This window comes from Bos taurus, chromosome 22 (assembly GCF_002263795.3).
Source record: "Bos taurus isolate L1 Dominette 01449 registration number 42190680 breed Hereford chromosome 22, ARS-UCD2.0, whole genome shotgun sequence".
Lineage (NCBI taxonomy): Eukaryota > Metazoa > Chordata > Mammalia > Artiodactyla > Bovidae > Bos > Bos taurus.
In genome coordinates, this window is record NC_037349.1 from 55,182,164 (window position 1) to 55,199,060 (window position 16,897).

At 52.5% G+C, this 16,897-nt stretch overlaps 1 protein-coding gene across 2 annotated transcripts in view; it reads left to right on the forward strand.

Annotated features, from left to right (window-relative positions):
- Positions 1–606: 606 nt before the first annotated feature.
- The window catches only part of HRH1 (histamine receptor H1), a 110,349-nt gene continuing 94,058 nt past the window's right edge, over positions 607–16,897 (forward strand). For both annotated transcript variants that reach the window (XM_010817877.4, XM_059879455.1), the window contains exon 1: positions 607–663. The gene's annotated coding sequence lies outside the window, so the exon portion shown is untranslated. The remainder of the gene's footprint in view (positions 664–16,897) is intronic.

Genomic DNA, 16,897 nt, shown 5'->3' on the forward strand with positions numbered 1-16,897 from the left:
TAGACCTGGGGCGGGGTGGTGGGGCGGGGTGGTGGGGCGTGGGTTGTCTCTCTAGATCGCGGTGGAGCCTCAGGGGGTGGGGTGCCTATCTGTCAGCCCTCGTCTCCGCGGCGCCCCTTCGTCTGTCCCTCGATCGGCCTCTCCGGCAGGGCCGTGGGGGACTGAAGTGTCACTGGGAGTCAGTCGGGCTGTGGCTCACTTGGCCAAGCAGCATCGCAGCTCCGACTCTCCCGCTCTGGGCCTCCTCGGGCTGACTTACCTCTGTGCGCGCCCTCAGGTGTGCGCGGGCGGAGGGAGTTCTCGCCAAGCTTCTGAGGCTCCTTTCCCCACCCGAGGAGCCGCGCCCCCGAGCCGGGCCCGAAGCAGGGCGCTCCGGGGGCGCCGCTCGGGCCCCGGGGCGGGTGTGGAGGGAGAGAGGTCGCGCCCCTCACGCCGCCTCCAGGCGCGGGGGCGGCCGAGGCGCGCAGCCGGAGGCGGGGAGCGGCAGGCCCGGGGCCCGGGTCTCCGCCTCCCGGCCTCCCTCCGGGCTGCCCCCTCGGCGCGGCTCCTCCCCCGGCGCCCCGCCTCCGGGTCGGCTCCCTCGGCGCCGCGCCGCCACCGAGCCCCGAGCAGCCTGGCCGTCGCGGCCGCCGCGCCACCAAACTTTCCCCGGAGCCGGTGCCGGTGAGTCGGAGCGGAGAGCGGGCAGGGCGCAGGCAAGGGGCCGGAGCGCGGCGGCGGCGGCGGGGCGAGACGCTGCGCGGCCGGCCGAGCTTGGGTCCGGGCATCCTGGCCGAGCCACGGAGCTCCCCTAGCCTCCGGCGTGGGGTGGGCGCGCTTGGGGGCCCTGGGGACTGTGGGCGGCGCGGGTAGGGGTCCGCGGCACCCTGAGAACCAGCTCTGGTTCCCCCCACCCCGACGCGCAGACACCTGTGGCTCTGCCGGGGTTCGCCAGGGTGCGCGCCCGGGGCGGCTGCCTCGAGCTCCTACCGGAGAGACGGGAGAGGGTCCAGTTTTCCCAGCCCTGCCCCAGGCTCTGACCTCGAGGCTCCCGATAGTTCCAGCCCATCTCTTGAGTGCGTTGAGTGTGCCAGGCACTGGGTTATCCCTCATCTCTTTGGGTTCTCCCTGTAACTCGATGATCCGGTATTATTATACCCATTTTACAGAGGGGGAAAGAGACTCAGAAGGGGCAATTTGCGCCTAGGAGCACCAACCAGTCAAGGAGAGAGCCAGGAGGTTGAGCCCCAGTCGGCCGGACCCAAACCACTCCACCACATGATGCGGTTGAGCCCCAGGTTCAGCATCACCAGGGGTGGGGTGTCGGGGGGCCGGGGAAACATGGAGAGCACCTTAGCCTTCCCTACAGCCTGGCTGCAAACCCAGGAGGCGCCGGCCACCTCCTCCTCATTGTGGCTCAGGGAGGATCCTTTGGAAAGGTGGGAGACCCTTACATGTCAGGAAATGGATTCCGGTGGCAGAAGCCCTGTGGGGGCTGCCGTTTCAGGTGAAAGGAGCCCAATTATGGAAGTTACTCTTGGTTTTTCTGGAAGGAGCCAAGGGAGTCAGGAGCTGGGGCTGGAGCACAGCGGATCTTCACAGAAACCTCTTTCCCTCTCTGGGTCACTCTCCCCCTGCCCCCGACCTCCACTGCCCAAGGAGTAAGTAAGTGTAGTCCCTCAGTCCTCTCCGACTCTTCGTGACCCCCTGGACTGTAGCCCGCCAGGCTCGTAGCCCGCCAGGCTCCTCTGTCAATGGGAATTCTCCAGGCAAGAATACTGGAGTGAGTAGCCATGTCCTTCTCCAGGGGATCTTCCCGACTCAGGGATTGAACCTGAGTCTCCTGCATTACAGGCGGATTCTTTACCATCTGAGCCACCCCTCCGCTGCCCAGGGAGACCCCACCCCATCCCTTAATCTCTGAGGTATGGGCTCTGCCTGGGAGATGTTCCATGCAGGGCTCCTGTCCTCCAGCAGGGGGCTCCCACCTCAGGCCTGGAGCCCCACAGTGGTGCTAGGAGTAAGTACTCTGAACAAACTCCTCCAGCCGCAAGGTGCTTGCGGGGCTGATTCCATGGTGGGAGCTAGTGCCCTGTGACTGGCGCCAAGATGGAACGTGTTTCCAGGGCATGAAGGAGAGGCGAGCTGGGGGTCTGATAGGCAGGTCTTGACTGCCTTAATCTTGGCTTTAATTTTAGAGGCAGGCAGGAACCGGCGGAGAATGGGAGAGAGAATGGACAGGTCAGAGTGTCTTTATGCATTATCCTGCTCAGTTTTCACAGCAGCTTTGCAAAGCAGGCACTATTGTTATTATTACCTTCATTGAACAGATAGTCGGTTGAGGCTCAGAGAGGTTAAATAGCTTGCCTGTGGTTGCCCAGCTGGTCTGTGGCAGATTTGGGATTTGCCCGACTCCTTCTAGATTGTCAGTGACATCTAGGCTGTAGATGGGACCTTAGGTCCCTCCTGAGTGTGGCTGGTAGCAGCGGAGATGAAAATAGAGAGATGCCAAGCAACAGGGTCCCAATACCCCTGTGTTGATCGCCTGGTCATGTCTGACTCCCTGTGACCCCACAGACTGTAGTCCACCAGGCTCCTCTGTCCATGGAATTCTCTAGGCAAGAATGCTGGAGTGGATTGTCATTCTCTTCTCCAGGGAATCTTCCTGACCCCAGGGATTGAACCGTGGTCTCCTGCATTGCAGGCAGATCCTTTACCGTCTGAGCCCCCAGGGAAGCACAAAGGAAGGAAATTTGAACACATGCCGTAACACAAACCAACCTTGAGGCCTGAGTGCTCAGTTGCATCTGACTCTTTGTGACCCCATGGACTGTAGCCCGCCAGGCCGTTCTGTCCATGGAATTCTCCAGGCAGGAATACTGGAGCAGGTTCCCAGTGCCTACTCCAGGGGATCTTCCCGACTCAGGGATTGAACCAGCGTCTCTTGAGTCTCCTGCATTGGCATGTAGGGTCTTTACCGCGGAGCCACCTACCCCTGTACCACCCTCCTCTCTCTGTGACAGGTGTTGTGCAGGAGGCCTACTGCTGAGCGGGTCATCACAGAAATCCCTGACAGTCCCACATAATTTCCCTCATACAACCCAGGGCTTGGTGGCCCCCACGGAAGCATGAGGCTGTCCCGCTGTCTCTGGAGGGGTTTCCCCTGCTGGAGGGCAGGTCTGTAAGGAGGCCAAGTACCACTTCCAAGCATAAAGAGAGAATCCCTCCGGGGCGGAGGGTGGAGGTGGCCCAGCGCTGCCCAAACATGATTTCAGAGCTGGGTGGAGGCTGGAGCAGCCTGCAAGCCCCTGAACCCCAGAAGAATTAGGGCAGTGCTGGGCTGGGAGTGGTTCCTCCTGGCTGAATGTCCGAGGTAGGAAGAGCTTGCATCTGAGCCTCCTCCCCTCAGACTTTCTCAAGATTCCCTGTTCCTGTTTGCACTTTCCTTTTTTTTTTTTTTTTTTAATATAATCAAGGAGTGCCTGGTGGAAAGGTGTGGCCTTTCAGTAACAAAGAGGAGGCATGGCGGAGAGATCAGAAGTGTGGATTCTGGCACTGGCTCACATCCCAGCCCTGCCACTTAAGAGATCTGTGGCCTTGGACGAGTTGCTGTACCTCTCTGTTCCATTTTTAGGACAGGAGTATTTCTAGCACATTCCTCGCTGGGTTGGTGAGAGAACTGGGTGTGTTCATGCGCCTAAAGCACCTAGATGGAGTCAGGCAATTCACAGAAGTGCTTTTGAGATGTTAGTTGGCGCTATAGTTACTGTTAAGATCAAAACAGACGCAGCTTGGTAGCCTGGCTCCACCCGACCTCCATGAGACTGTCTTTCTAGTTTGTAAAGTGGGAGTGGTCTAGTGCAGGCTAGAAGTTTTAGTGCAGGCTCAAGCTTTAAATAGCTGAAAGCCTCAAGTCCCAATGCAGGCTTATTTAAAAAACTTCCGGTGCTGTACGAGGTACTCAACAAATGCTAGGCATTACCACATTTAGCACTGTCTGGGCGAGCTGCACTCCTTCACACTGTAGCCTGAACTTGATCCTCTGGCATGTTTCTTAGGGGCATGGGTTTGAGACAATTTTCTGGTTTGTGTGGGCACAAGAAGGACTCTTCTTTCTGCCCAGGTTCTCGTTTCGTGGTCATTTCTCAGGGACAAGTGTGCACTTCTTGGTGGCTGTGGCGTGGCAGAGGGTAGGTCTGAAGGCCATTTCATAAGGTCTGCCCCATCCTCACCAAGGCAAAGACACCAGCAGAACACACCACCCTTGCTGGCTTTCAGACTGATATTTTGTGTTCCTTCCATGTGGAGAAGACTAGTCCAGAGTTCCGATTTTCTTTTTCTTCTTAAAGACTCTTTGCCACCACCCAAACTGTAGCCCACTAGGTTCCTTTTGTCCATGGGCTTTCCCAGGCAAGAATACTGGAGTGGGTTGCCATTTCCTCCTCCAGGGAATCTTCCCAATCCAGGGATCGAACCCCGGATCTCCTGCATCTTCTGCATTGGCAGATGAATTCTTTACAACTGAGCCACCTAGGAAGCCCATTAAAGACAGAATGGTGTAGTTAAAGAAAAAAAAAGTTCAGGATTAGAACCCCTGGCTCTTTGAGCCGAGTAACCTTGAGCATCAGTTTCCTCATCTTCAAAATGGCCATTAGTGATATTTTCTGGTGTCTGTTTCTCAGGGTTAATGCCAGGGTGGGAAAAGAAGAGGAAGGAAGGGGAAAAGCAGATAGTATAAATGGCAAAGACTTTCAAGCAATTGTAAGTAATTCTCATTAGCATTCAGGCTGGGCATTAGCTGTAATTGCTCCTGACCCAAGACGTTTTGTCTGAAAGACGTACCTGGCAGAGGATCACTGAAGCCCAGTCACCTGCTGCCCTCCCTTTCACAGTGACGCTGAGCATTTCTGAATCTTGGGATGTCATTATAATAAAGCTCCCGAGTCTTATTTATAAGTGACTCACTTCTGCCGTTAATGGTGGCAGAGGACTCAGGCGCACACTCGTTGGGAACAATGCTGCTGATGCTGGGGGGAGGGGTTACGGGATGCTCTCCTCCTTCATGCATTCATCTTCCCGGCTGTAATTCTCCAGTGATAATGCATAAGGATCACATGAGCCAGGGTGGAAGCTGACAGCTCTCAATTTGTGCTGCAGCTTAGATGGCAAGATCCATTGAAACTTGTCGCTGACGGCAGAGTGGGTGTTAGAAGCCATTACATCACAGCAGAGAAGATTGAGCAGAGGAAGTTGAGGGAGACACCTCAGGGAATGGTTCAAAACATGGATTCTCGTGTCCAACAGGCCTGAGTCTGAATCTTGGTCCTGTCAGCTTGTTAGTTTGGGGTATGATTTTTATCTGTCTTCCCACTTCTACCGTCAGTTCGAAAAGAGCAAGGACCATGTCCATCTTATTCACCAGGGTATTCACAGCTCCTGGTACATAGAAGGGGCTCATGAATGTCCAGGAGTAAGCATGTGAATAACAAGTTGCTTGTGTGAGTTTCACCTTTCTCATCTGTAAAATGGGGCTAACACAGCACCTGCCTTATGGGTTGCTGGAGCACTGAATGAGAAAATGTTGTATACAGACTAAGCGCCCAGCAACGCCTTGGATGAGAAGTTGATGAGCAGAAGTAAAGACACAGCCAGCCTAATATGGTAGAAAGAGCTTTCCCCCCACCCTCAGACCAACAAGGGGTGATAATGCTAGTCATGAGAATCCCTGTACTTATGCAACACTCTGCAAAGTGCTTTCTTCTCTTTTTTGCTAAATATGGTTGATTTAGTGTTTCAGTTGGAGAAGGCAATGGTACCCCACTCCAGTACTCTTGCCTGGAAAATCCCACGGACGGAGGAGCCTGGTAGGCTGCAGTCCATGTGGTTGCGAAGAGTCAGACACGACTGAGCGACTTCACTTTCACTTTTCACTTTCATGCATTGGAGAAGGAAATGGCAACCCACTCCAGTGTTCTTGCCTGGAGAATCCCAGGGACGGGGGAGCCTGGTGGGCTGCCGTCTCTGGGGTCGCACAGAGTCGGACATGACTGAAGCGACTTAGCAGCAGCAGCAGCAGTGTGTCAGTTGTACAGCAACGTGATATATGTGTGTGTGTATATATATAACTGAATATACATATGTGTGTGTGTGATCTTGTTACACACACAACATGAATATATTCCCTGTGTAGTAGGTCCTTGTCGTTTATCTATTTTACATGAGGCAGTGTGTATCTGTTGTTAATCTCAAATTCCCAGTTTATCCCTCCCTTCTCCTAAAGTGCTCTGTTACCATTGACTCCTTACAACTAGTCAGGACTGGCCACCCATGTTTTACCCGTGAGGAAGCTGGGTTCAGAGGGCTTGCTGGAACACCCAAAGTCACACATTTTAGAAGTAGCAGGAGGCAGAATATCAGCTCAGGTTACTCTCATCTGCCAGGTGTTCCTGCTGAGTTCTCTCTTGCCCATTGTGGGTTGAGGGTGCAATATTTAGACTTCCATGAACATGGTATCTCTCTTCCTGATTTAGGATGCAGTTTAGTTCCAGTTTACTAATTTTCCCTCGGTGGCCTTGCACATTTTTGTTAGATTTATTCCTAGTTATATGGTATTTCCTATGCTATTGTAAATGGTATATCTATCTATATCTTTCAACACATTTTTTTAAAAAAAATTATGCTACATCGGTTGCTTTTTGGAGAAATATTTTTGTATTTTGCATGTTTTGTATCCAGAAATCTTGCCAAACTCTCTTACTAATTTTAGAAAATGTGCTTGTAGATTATTTTAGAAAATCATATGCGATCATAGGAGGTGCAAATAACTGCTTTGTTTCTTCCTTTTCAATCCTTCCATTCCTTTTGGTTTGTGATTTTCTTCTTTTCCTCTCTGTTATGGAGGGCTGTCTACATTTGACAATTGGGTATAGTGCTTACTCTAGGGTCTTGGCAGACAGCCTTCAGGGATCTTAGTTCCCCAACCAGGTACTGAACCTGAGCCCCAGCAGTGAAAGCACAAAGTCCTAACCAATGGACTGCCAGGGAATTCCCTTGGCAGATAATTTTTATCAGATTGAAGAAGCTCCTTTCTATTCCCAGTTTGCTGAGTGTTTCTTTTCTTTTGAGTCATGAATGGAAGTAGAGTTTTTAACAGATGTTTCTCCTACATCTGCTCAGATGGCCATGACTTTTCTTTCTCAGTCTGTTAGCATGATCAACTTTTGCATTTCTGGAATAAACCCAACTTGGGTTTTCCTGTTGCGTCTTTATCGCTGGGCTGTTTCTCCTCACCGTTTTTGCGTAGGACTTCAACATCAAGAGTTCATGAGTGAGATTCACTGGTGATTTTCCCTTCTGCTATTTACTTGTCAGACTTTGGTGTTGAGGTTAGGCTGGCCTCACGCCACACGGTGGACTGTGTTCCCACTTCATCAGTTCTCTAGAAGAGATTGTGTAAGCTGGGTGTTGTTCTTATCAAGAGTTTTGAATTGACCCATGGGGATTCCGGGACTCCCCCTGTTCCCTGCCGCCCCCCCTCACCAAGTGGGTGGAAGCTAAGTGGAGGGTGGAGAAGGACAGCTGGTCTCAGCTCAGTCCAAGGCAGAACCTTCCAACAGGGAGCAGCTTGAGCTGCCTCAGGGAAGTGGGCAGAGCCCATGAACCCAGCTGTCCTGAGCACTGCAGGGAGCGCAGGGTAGGCTTCTTCCAGCCAGGCATCCCAGATGGAGGAAATTCAGCCCAGGGTGAAAATCTGGTGCCTGTCTCCTCCTCCTCCTCCTCTTCCTCTTCCTCAAGTTGCTGCAACTGCAGACCCAGCATGAAAGAAAGTGAATGTTGTGAACGTAAATCTGTTGCTCAGTCATGCCCGATGCTTTGTGACCCCATGGACTGGAGCCCACCAGGCTCCTCTGTCCATAGGATCCTCTAGGCAAGAATACTGGAGTGGGTAGCCATGCCCTCCTCCAGGAGATCTTCTCGACTCAGATCAAAACCCAGGTCTCCTGCATTGCAGGCAGATTCTTTACCTCCTGGGCCACCAGGGAAGCCCTACCTGCGGTTAATGACTACTGTCTGCCCAGGGCCTGCAGTGCAAGGACCTGACTCCACCCGCGCTCACCTCCTCCTTCTGTCTCTGTGATGTCAGTTTGCCTAGAATTCCCAGATTCTGACCTGGGACCACACACTCCTCCAGCCATTTCCCCGACCCCCAAGGGATCTAGATTTAGGCAAGTTTCTCAGTTTCTCTTTTACTGAACTGCCAAGCCCTGAGCTAACTTGGATCACCTCTCTTAATTCCAAAACAAGGCCATGAGGGAGCTCTATGACCTCCCCATTATTCAGACTAGGAAGACAGAGTTTCTAGTTGTGAATAGTTTTAACGGTTTCATCTTTCACAGTGAGTTATCCTTCTCTGGAGCTTTCTTGGTGGCCCAGACAGTAAAGAATACACTTGCAATGGGGGAGACCCAGGTTCGGTCTCAGCGTTAGAAAGATTGCCCTGGAGGAGGAAATGGCAACCCACTCCAGTATTCTTGCCTGGGAAATCCCATGAACAGAGGAGCCTGGCAGGCTATGGTCCATGGGGTCGCAAAGAGCCAGGCACAACTGAGCAACTAACACTTTCACTTTTTTTTTTTCACTTGATCACTCTCTAACACGTCTGGCTTTGGACATCAGATGACGGTGTCACTCAGCCCTCTTTTCACATTCTACCCCAGTTGTCCCCACCCTGTCTACGGGCTCTGTCTTCCTTCCCTTGCCTCTGTCACCTGCATCAGCTCCTCAGTGGCTCTGTGTCTTCAGAGGCAGAGCGGCAAGCCCTGCACATCTCCAGTGGGGTACCATGCACATGGTTTTCTATCTCAGACCCCAGGGTTTGCCACTTGGAACCCCATCCTCAGCAGCAGGTCTCCTTCCTGGCTGTTTGGGTGTTGAACTTTCTGATGATTCTGGTGGCCAAGCCTCAGACAGGGCCAGGGCAGACACTGGCTGGGCAGCCGTGGCTGGAGGAGAACAGTGCAGGTCCATGCCCTGCTGCTGGGGGAATGCCTGTTGCTGTTTAGTTGCTCAATCGTGTCTGACTCTTTGCGACCCCATGGACTGCAGCCCACCAGGCATCTCCGTCCATAGGATTTCACAGGCAAGAATACTGGAGTGGGTTGTCATTTCCTCCTCCAGGGGATCTTCCCGACACAGGGGTCAAACCCAGGTCTCCTGCATTGGCAAGTGGGTTCTTTACCACCGAACCGCCTGGGAAGCCCGTGGGGATGCTTGGCGGAGCCTAAGTGTTAACAGCTCCCAAAGCCATCTTTTTCCCCTTCTTTCTCTCTCTCTCTCTTTTTTTCTTTCTTTCAAACTTTCTAGGCACTTTATTTCTCACAAACTTTCTAGTTGTCACTTGGTTTATTCTTTCAGGAGAACTTCATTTATTTACTAGCTGGCTTTTCCCTGTTGCTAGACTATAGCCTGCCAGGCTCCTCTGTCCATGGAGTTCTCCAGGCCAGAATACTGGAGTGGGTTGCCATTCCCTTCTCCAGGGCATCTTCCTAACCCAGGGATCGAACCTGGGTCTCCTGTGTTGCAGACAGATTCTTTACCATCTGAGCCACCAGGGAAGCCCCTTCCTAGAGAAAATAATCAGTAAATGAATCCATCCCTCTGGCCTTCTCCCTGAGCCCAAGTGAATCCCAGATCTATCTCCAGCCCACACATGTGATCTTGAGGGTCTGCCAGTGTAACCTTGACACTGGGTCCTTCATGGAAGCCTGTTTTCTTTCTTTTGTCTGTGGCATCCCACTGCTTGTATAGCCAGTCCACCTTGATGGGCCTAATGTGAGCCTCTGGGAGAACTAGTTTCTGCCTCCCTGGAGGATGACGGTCTAACTTCCCCACAGCAAATTTGGGGGAAACAGTAAGTTCTGCATTTAAATCAGACCATCTGAAAAGAAGTTCATGTGAGTCAGAAAGACACAGGGGCTTTCCCAGTGGCTCAGTGGTAAAGAATCTGCCTGCAATGCAGGAGATCAAACATGTAGACATGTTCGATCCCTGGGTTGAGAAGATCCCCTGGAGGAGGAAATGGCAACCCACTCCAGTATTCTTGCCTAGAGAATCCCATGGGTAGAGGAGCCTGGCAGGCTACAGTCCATGGGATTGAAAGCGTCAGACACGACTGAGCAGAAATGACAGAAAGAGGCAGAGAGACAAAATCTAATTGTCCATGTAAATTCAATTGTGTGAATGATACTTGTAAATTCAGTTTAAGGTGAGGAGCAAAGTTTCCAGCGCTAGATGACCGAGGTTTGGATCTCAGCTCCACCGCTTTGCAGACTGTGTCCCCGGCAGAACATCTACCCTGTCTTTGCTGTGATTCCTTCGATTAGAAAGTGGGGTTGGCGACGGTATTAACTTACAGGATTGTTATGAGTATTACATGAGTCATGAGGTTTGAAAGAATTAATGTTGGAAAAGCTTTGGAAACAGAGCCTGGCAACTCATAAATGTTTATGAAATAAACCAAAGAAAAAATAACTATGTCATATGGATTTCCTTTCCCCTAAGAAACTGGGAGTCATTTTGTCAGGTTTCAGAATAAATCCCACTGGAGATTAAAATTTTGAAACTAGATTAATCTTATCAGGGGTCCCTGGAATCTAGTGCCTGATGATCTGAGGTGGAGCTGATGTCATAGTAATAGGAATAAGGTAGACAGCAAATGTTGTGTGCTTGAGTCATCCCAAAACCATCCCCCATGTCCCCAGTCTGTGGAAAAATCATCTTCCCTGCTACTGGCCCCTAATGTCAAAAAGGTTGGGGACCGCTGCATTAATTTCTAACACACCTTGTGTTTTTGTGTAAAGGCATTTTCTTAGATTAGACTGGAGCCCCCTTGAGACGGTGCTGCGTGCTGCTTTGTTGAAGATCTCTGAGGTTAAGATTCTTTTGAAAAGGGCTGGACCCTAGAGGCAGGTGGGTTTGGTGGCAGTAGTTGGGGTTTCCAAGTTTTGACCTGGTTCCGTAAATAGTTACCTCTTTGGCCTCGAAGGAAGTATTGTAACCTCCTTGGCCTCAGTTTCTCCATCTGGAAAAGGGGGATCCTAATAATAATAATAGTACCACCACTCACAGCATTATTGAGAGTCTCCCCCGCCGAGGTCTTGCAGTGACTGGCACCTTCCCATCACTGAGGACTCAGCTGTTCACTCCTCAGAGTGCTTTTCCCCGACGACCCTGTTGAGAGCCCTACCCAGTCCACTCCCTGCCTGTTGAATGACTTCATTACTGCCGCCAGATTGCCTGAGTGTAGGAGTACCAGCTGCCTGGTTGATGGCCACGTGCAGTAAAAACACTGGATGAAGGAAGTTGGATGAGTTCACAGCTAGATCCCGAAAGACCAGGCATGCCCTGATCACGCCAATGGCAGTTGGAGAAGGTACCAGCACTTCATAGTGTTCGGGTACCTGAAAAAGCCTTTTAGGCATCTCAAAAGTAGCGAGAAGCACCGAGCCAAGATGAGTTCTTCTCACGGTTATATTAATATCAGGAGCTCAGTGTTTGCCAGTCATTTACTGATTGGTTCTCACAGCACCCAGCACCGGGCTTGAGGAGGGAGGCCCTCAGGAGATCCATTAACAGGTCAGGAACAGAGGGTGGGGGCTTCCCCCACTGCTTATTCCCTCTGGAGGTGGGAGGGGCGGGTAAATAGCGCTCCTCTGCCTAGCCTGAGGTCTGGAGCAGCCCAGGATTAAGACAAAAAGTGAGGTAGCCAGAGAACAAAATGTCGCTGTTTATCACCAGTCTGAATGACATCAGAGCATGTGGGCTGGCTCACGCTGAAGGATTTCCCACCTGCCCAGGGGCAGGCAAGCCTGGGTCCCTGCAGACCCAAGGCCCTCCTCCTTCCTGGTGGAGAGCCGAGTCCGATGCAGGCTCTCCCTGGCCAGGGCTTTCGGTTCATCGCGTCACCCCGTCCTCCCTTCAGCCCTGTGAGAGAAGTGTCAGTGTGTCCATTGCAGAGATCTGAAAACTGAGGCTGGAGATGTGGAGCTGGGGAGACCAGGAAGGGAGCTACGGCAGTCATCCTGGTGAGAGAGAAGGGTCCCCCAGACCAGTGGTGAGGGCCCTGGAGGGGAGTAGACAGACAGATGTTTGGGGCAGGCGCGGCAGGACCGAGTGGTGGAGCTGGGCGAGGCAGTCCTGGCAGATGGTGTGGAAGCGGTGCTGAGGCATAACTTGTGGTGTTTCTGTTTTTTCTTTCTGCACTTTGGGAAGAATAGATGTGACGCTCCGGGGCAAAGACTATTGAGTGAATTAAGAATTCTACAGACAGCACATCTGCACATCCAGCAGAACTGAACTGGTGATGGCCCGCTCCTAATTGGGAGGGCCAGCTGGGGTGTGCACAGAGAGGGTCGGCTCCGCGGGGCTGGGCTGGGGATGAGAGGCGAGGTGCTGAGTCTGTGAGAGGCTTGTCAGCGGTGGGCGCGGGGTGGAGGCTGTGATCTCAGGACCCCTTCTCCGCCTTCCACCATCCCTGGACTGGCAGGGCTCGCTGCTGCTCAGCCGTGTCCCCAGAGCCTCCCTCTCCCAGCCTGAGCTGAGGCCTGGGCGCCCTCCCCAGGACCCCAGCACAGCTCCCCTGCCGCTCGGCAGCCAGCCCCCTACCTGCTTCCCAGGGAAGAATCTGGTCAAGTCGCTCCCCTGCTCAGATGCCAGTGACACCCGACCTCTGCAGCCAATAAGTAGAATGCAGCCTGGGACGTGCCGCTTTGGAAAGATGTCTGCAGTCAATTCATCACCAAATGAAAAGAGGATGTGCGGAATAATACCACCAGCCCGAGGCAGCAGAGGGCAGTGGTCGGAAGCCTGGGCTCCAGGCTTCGCTGTTTGAACGCCGGCTCTGCCGCTTGGTAGCTGTGTGACCAGGAGCGAGTTCTGAACTTCTCTGTGCCTCAGATTCCTCATCTGGCGATGGGAATGACGACAGTACTCAGTCCCAGTGGGTTGTAAGGACTGAAAAGCAGTTAATACGAGTGCAGGGCTGAGCCCAGTGCTGGGCTCCTGGTTGTTTAGTTGCTAAGTTGTATCTGACTCTTTTGTGACCCCATGGACTGTAGCCTGCCCCGCTCTTCTGTCCATGGTATTCTCCAGTCAAGAATGCTGGGGTGGGTTGCCATTTCCTTCTCCAAGGGATCTTCCCGAACCCAGGGATCGAACTCACATCTTCTGCATCGGCAAGTGGGTTCTTTACTGGTGAACCACCAAGGAAGCCCCATTGGCTCCTAGCAGCACTCCATAAATGTCAGCTCCTATTACAGTTGTATCGGTTCACCTACATTTATAGGCACGTCTCCCCATTTTCACCTCGTATGTCAAGACTCAGAATTCTCCTCTTCCAGGAAGCCTTCCCTGAACACATCCCACCAAAGCTGGGTTAGGAGCCTTCTCTGGACTCAGGTCTACCACACACGTATTCTTCCTTATGGTGACTGTCTCCCCAAGGCTGTAAGCAGTCTGAAGACACAGGCTATGGCTTCCCTGATATATCCCTAGTGCCCATCACAGTGTCAGGGACATAGTGAGCCCTTAGAAACACTTGTTGAATGATTGAATGAATGAGTGTGAGCAGGACTTTGAAACATAAGTTTTCAAGGGGTACAGATGTGAAGAAAGGACCTTCCTGGCAGAGGTGGGAAGCTACAAGTTCCAGGAAGAGCAGGTGGCCTGGTCAGGCCACAGCAAAGCATGTGATCGGGGAGGGTAACAGAGACCAACTATGGTGGGCAAGGTGGGCAGGGAGCCCGAGAGGTGTCCTAGGGGTGGGCAGGGCAAGGACGGGACCTATGGGGCCACCATCCCCCTCTCTCATTTCTACCCTGATCCCCCAGACTGGCTTAGGTGCGCTCACCATAATGTAAACTCAGCAGCTGCTTTCCCTGTCTCTTTCCATCCCCAGACAGCAAACTCCCCAAGAGATGGAAATGTGTGGTGTTCCTCACTCTTTTCTAAAACTCTTGCCCACAAAGATAAGCTGTTTCTTCATCCAGCCCTGTTTTTTTCTCTGTCACGCAGGGCTACAGACAGATTGTGTTGTGTATTCTGATGTCTGGATCCTAGTACCAGTCACTCTAGTTCTTGTGGGAGTCGATGATTTACAGCTTCTGCGCTTAATCAAACCGACTCTGCTTCCTTTTTATGGAGTTCTTGAATCACACCAGAAGCAAGAACAGCCTTGCGGTTCCTTGCTGGGTCAGACGACAGCACTGGCCTTTGACCAGTGGCCTGCAGAAGAGCAGGTCCTCACTTAAGCTCTTAGGACTGAATCGAATCTTTGCCAAACCCGAAGTGGCAGCGTGCTTGCCAGCAGCAGATGAAGGAAGGGCTGGGATCATGATCGTGGGGATCATGCCCGGCTGTGTGCAGGGGACACTGGAGTAGAAGAGGCAGACACAGCCCTGGCTTTGCAGGGTGATGAAGACCCTGGCTGGATGAGTAACAATACTCATCAGATGGGGAAGCACGGTGCTGACTGAGGCTCAGAGAGGCAAAGTGAATGGCCCAAGGTCACGCAGCTCTTCTAGCTGAGCTGGGGTTTGAACTGAGATGCTTGGATCCCTCTCCCATGTGCTAAGCAGCTTCTCACAGTGAAATGCTAATTGCCTGAAGTGTTTCTGGAAATGGTTCAGCCTTAGGTAACCCTTCCAGTTTTCTTGGTACTTTATGTCACAGTCAGTTTGTCGTGTGAATATTAAAAGTGGGTATTTCTAGATGTTAGACCCTGGCCATACCCTTTCTCCTGAGTTCCAGGCTACGTAGCAAAACTAAGTCCCAAAATAAAGCCTTGGGTTTCTGATCTGGAATGCTCATGGATACCCAGAGATGTTGTTGGTTTCTCGCTGTTACAAACAGGAAAAGTCACATAGGCAAACAGGGAAGAAGAATCAAGGGACCGTTTTTAGTCTGCAGATAGGAGGGAAAGCTGGAGTGAGTTACAAGGATGGGCACCCCAGGTTCGGGCTGGTGCGGGGTTGGGTTGCCCCACTGGCGCCGGGCTCTGTACCCACGAGCGCAGCGGGCTGGTTCTGAACTCCCGGGGCTTTCTCTGCATCCTTACTCATGCAGGGAAACCACGCTTTCTTCTGACAACCGCCTCCTCCCTTTGACCCCAGACACCGAGCTGTGTGTCTGTCCACGCACTGACACTGCAGCTCGGAGCAGCTCTCCACTTCTGTGCTTGTTGGTCTGCAGGGTGGCCCTCGTGCATCTTCAGGCCATCAGCCAGAGACGATGGTCTATTTGTTGCCTCATTTGGTCCTTTCAGCAGCTGTGTGCGGTCAGGACTATTGTCCCCATCCTAGAAATGAGGAGCCCAGGGTCACTCAGCTAGAAGGGGGAGGACCAGGGCTTCCAAGCCGGGTCTGGCTCCCAGCTCCCTCCTCCTCATCACATTTTGTTCAAGGGAAGTTAGAGCTGCAAGGGACTTTGGAAGATCCTGGGAAGAGGTGGTGAAGCCCCTCCTTTGAGGGGAAGCAAGGGGCCAGGAGAGGGAGAGAGGGAGGGGGGATGGCTGTAAGAACTGGCTCTGGGATCCCGCCCTGCTGACCTCTGTGGGCGCCTCACTGGCTTCAGGCAGACTGTGCTCCTTCCGAGGCTCGTTGCAGTAGACCCAGACCCTTCGCCAGCGTTCTGTTCATAGGCTGTCTACATGCTGCCCTCTCTACACTGGCCCTGGGTGCCTTTCACCCCGTACCCCCGCCCTCTCTACTTGCCCATCCATGCAGGACGCACCTTGAACTCCCTCATCACCATGACTTTGCTGCCAACATACCCTGCTGCCTCCTCTGCCCACTTGAACCCTAAGTCCCCAAGAGTTTGATTCTGAGTTTTTGTTTTTTTAATTGTGATAAAATACACATTGCAAAATAAGTGAGTCTCATGGAATGTAAATTGTAATCTTAATAAAGCTTTTTTTTTAAGAAAAGAAAGGTTAAGAAGAGGGTTTGGGGGATGCCTATTTCAAGTTCCCCCTTCCAAGGTGCCTCTTCCAGGAAACCTGTTAGCAGAGTGCTTGGGACTAGAGACGTGTCCAAGTTAGCCTCGGTTAATGGGGGTTATGGTCTGGATATAGGAGGATGTAACAAAGGGTGGAAAGCAGTGTCACTACCATGCTGCCAAGCCCCACGGGGACTGGAGGGTCACGCGGGTCCCCTGGAGCCATGTCTGCTCTGTAGCTGTGACCCCTGCTTCCCGCGGATGACCGGGATCTCCACTCCTTACCCTCCACTCTGGCTGTTTCTGCTTTGCCGCTAACTCCTCTCTAGACTCCACTCCACCTTTCATTTATTCAGCACACATTTATTGAGCACCTGTGTGCCCCGGGCCCTCCTCCGGACCCTTGGGGTTTGCTGCGGGAGAAAGCAGACAAAGATGCCCACCCAGGTGGAGCCTGCTCCTACCTCCTGGCTTCTGCTGGCTCGTGACACCTGTTGTCTCGTGGTTTCTATGGCTCCTGGCTCCTGCAGCCTCGTGCCTTTTGATTTCTGCCTCTGATTCCTACCAACTGCTGTGCTTTGTGTGTGTCAAACTCAGCCTTTCCAGAGGGAATCTTATTAGTTCAGATAACCAGTACCTGGTTGTCCAAAAATTTTGCCCCGTGAAGGAGGGTCAAAGGCTCTTCTGGGCAGTGAGGGACAGGGATGAACAAGATGGACAGTCTTGGAACTTCCCTGGTGGTCCAGCGGTTAAGACTCTTGCCTTCCGATGCAGGAGGTGTGAGTTCAGTCCCAAGTCAGGGAACTAAGATCCCACAGGCCATGGGCTGCAGCCAGAAAAAAACAAAAATAGCTTTAAAAAGAAACAAAATGTACAGTCCTGCCTTCCTAGGGCTTCTAGTCTAGTGGAGAGCCAGGCAAGAGATACA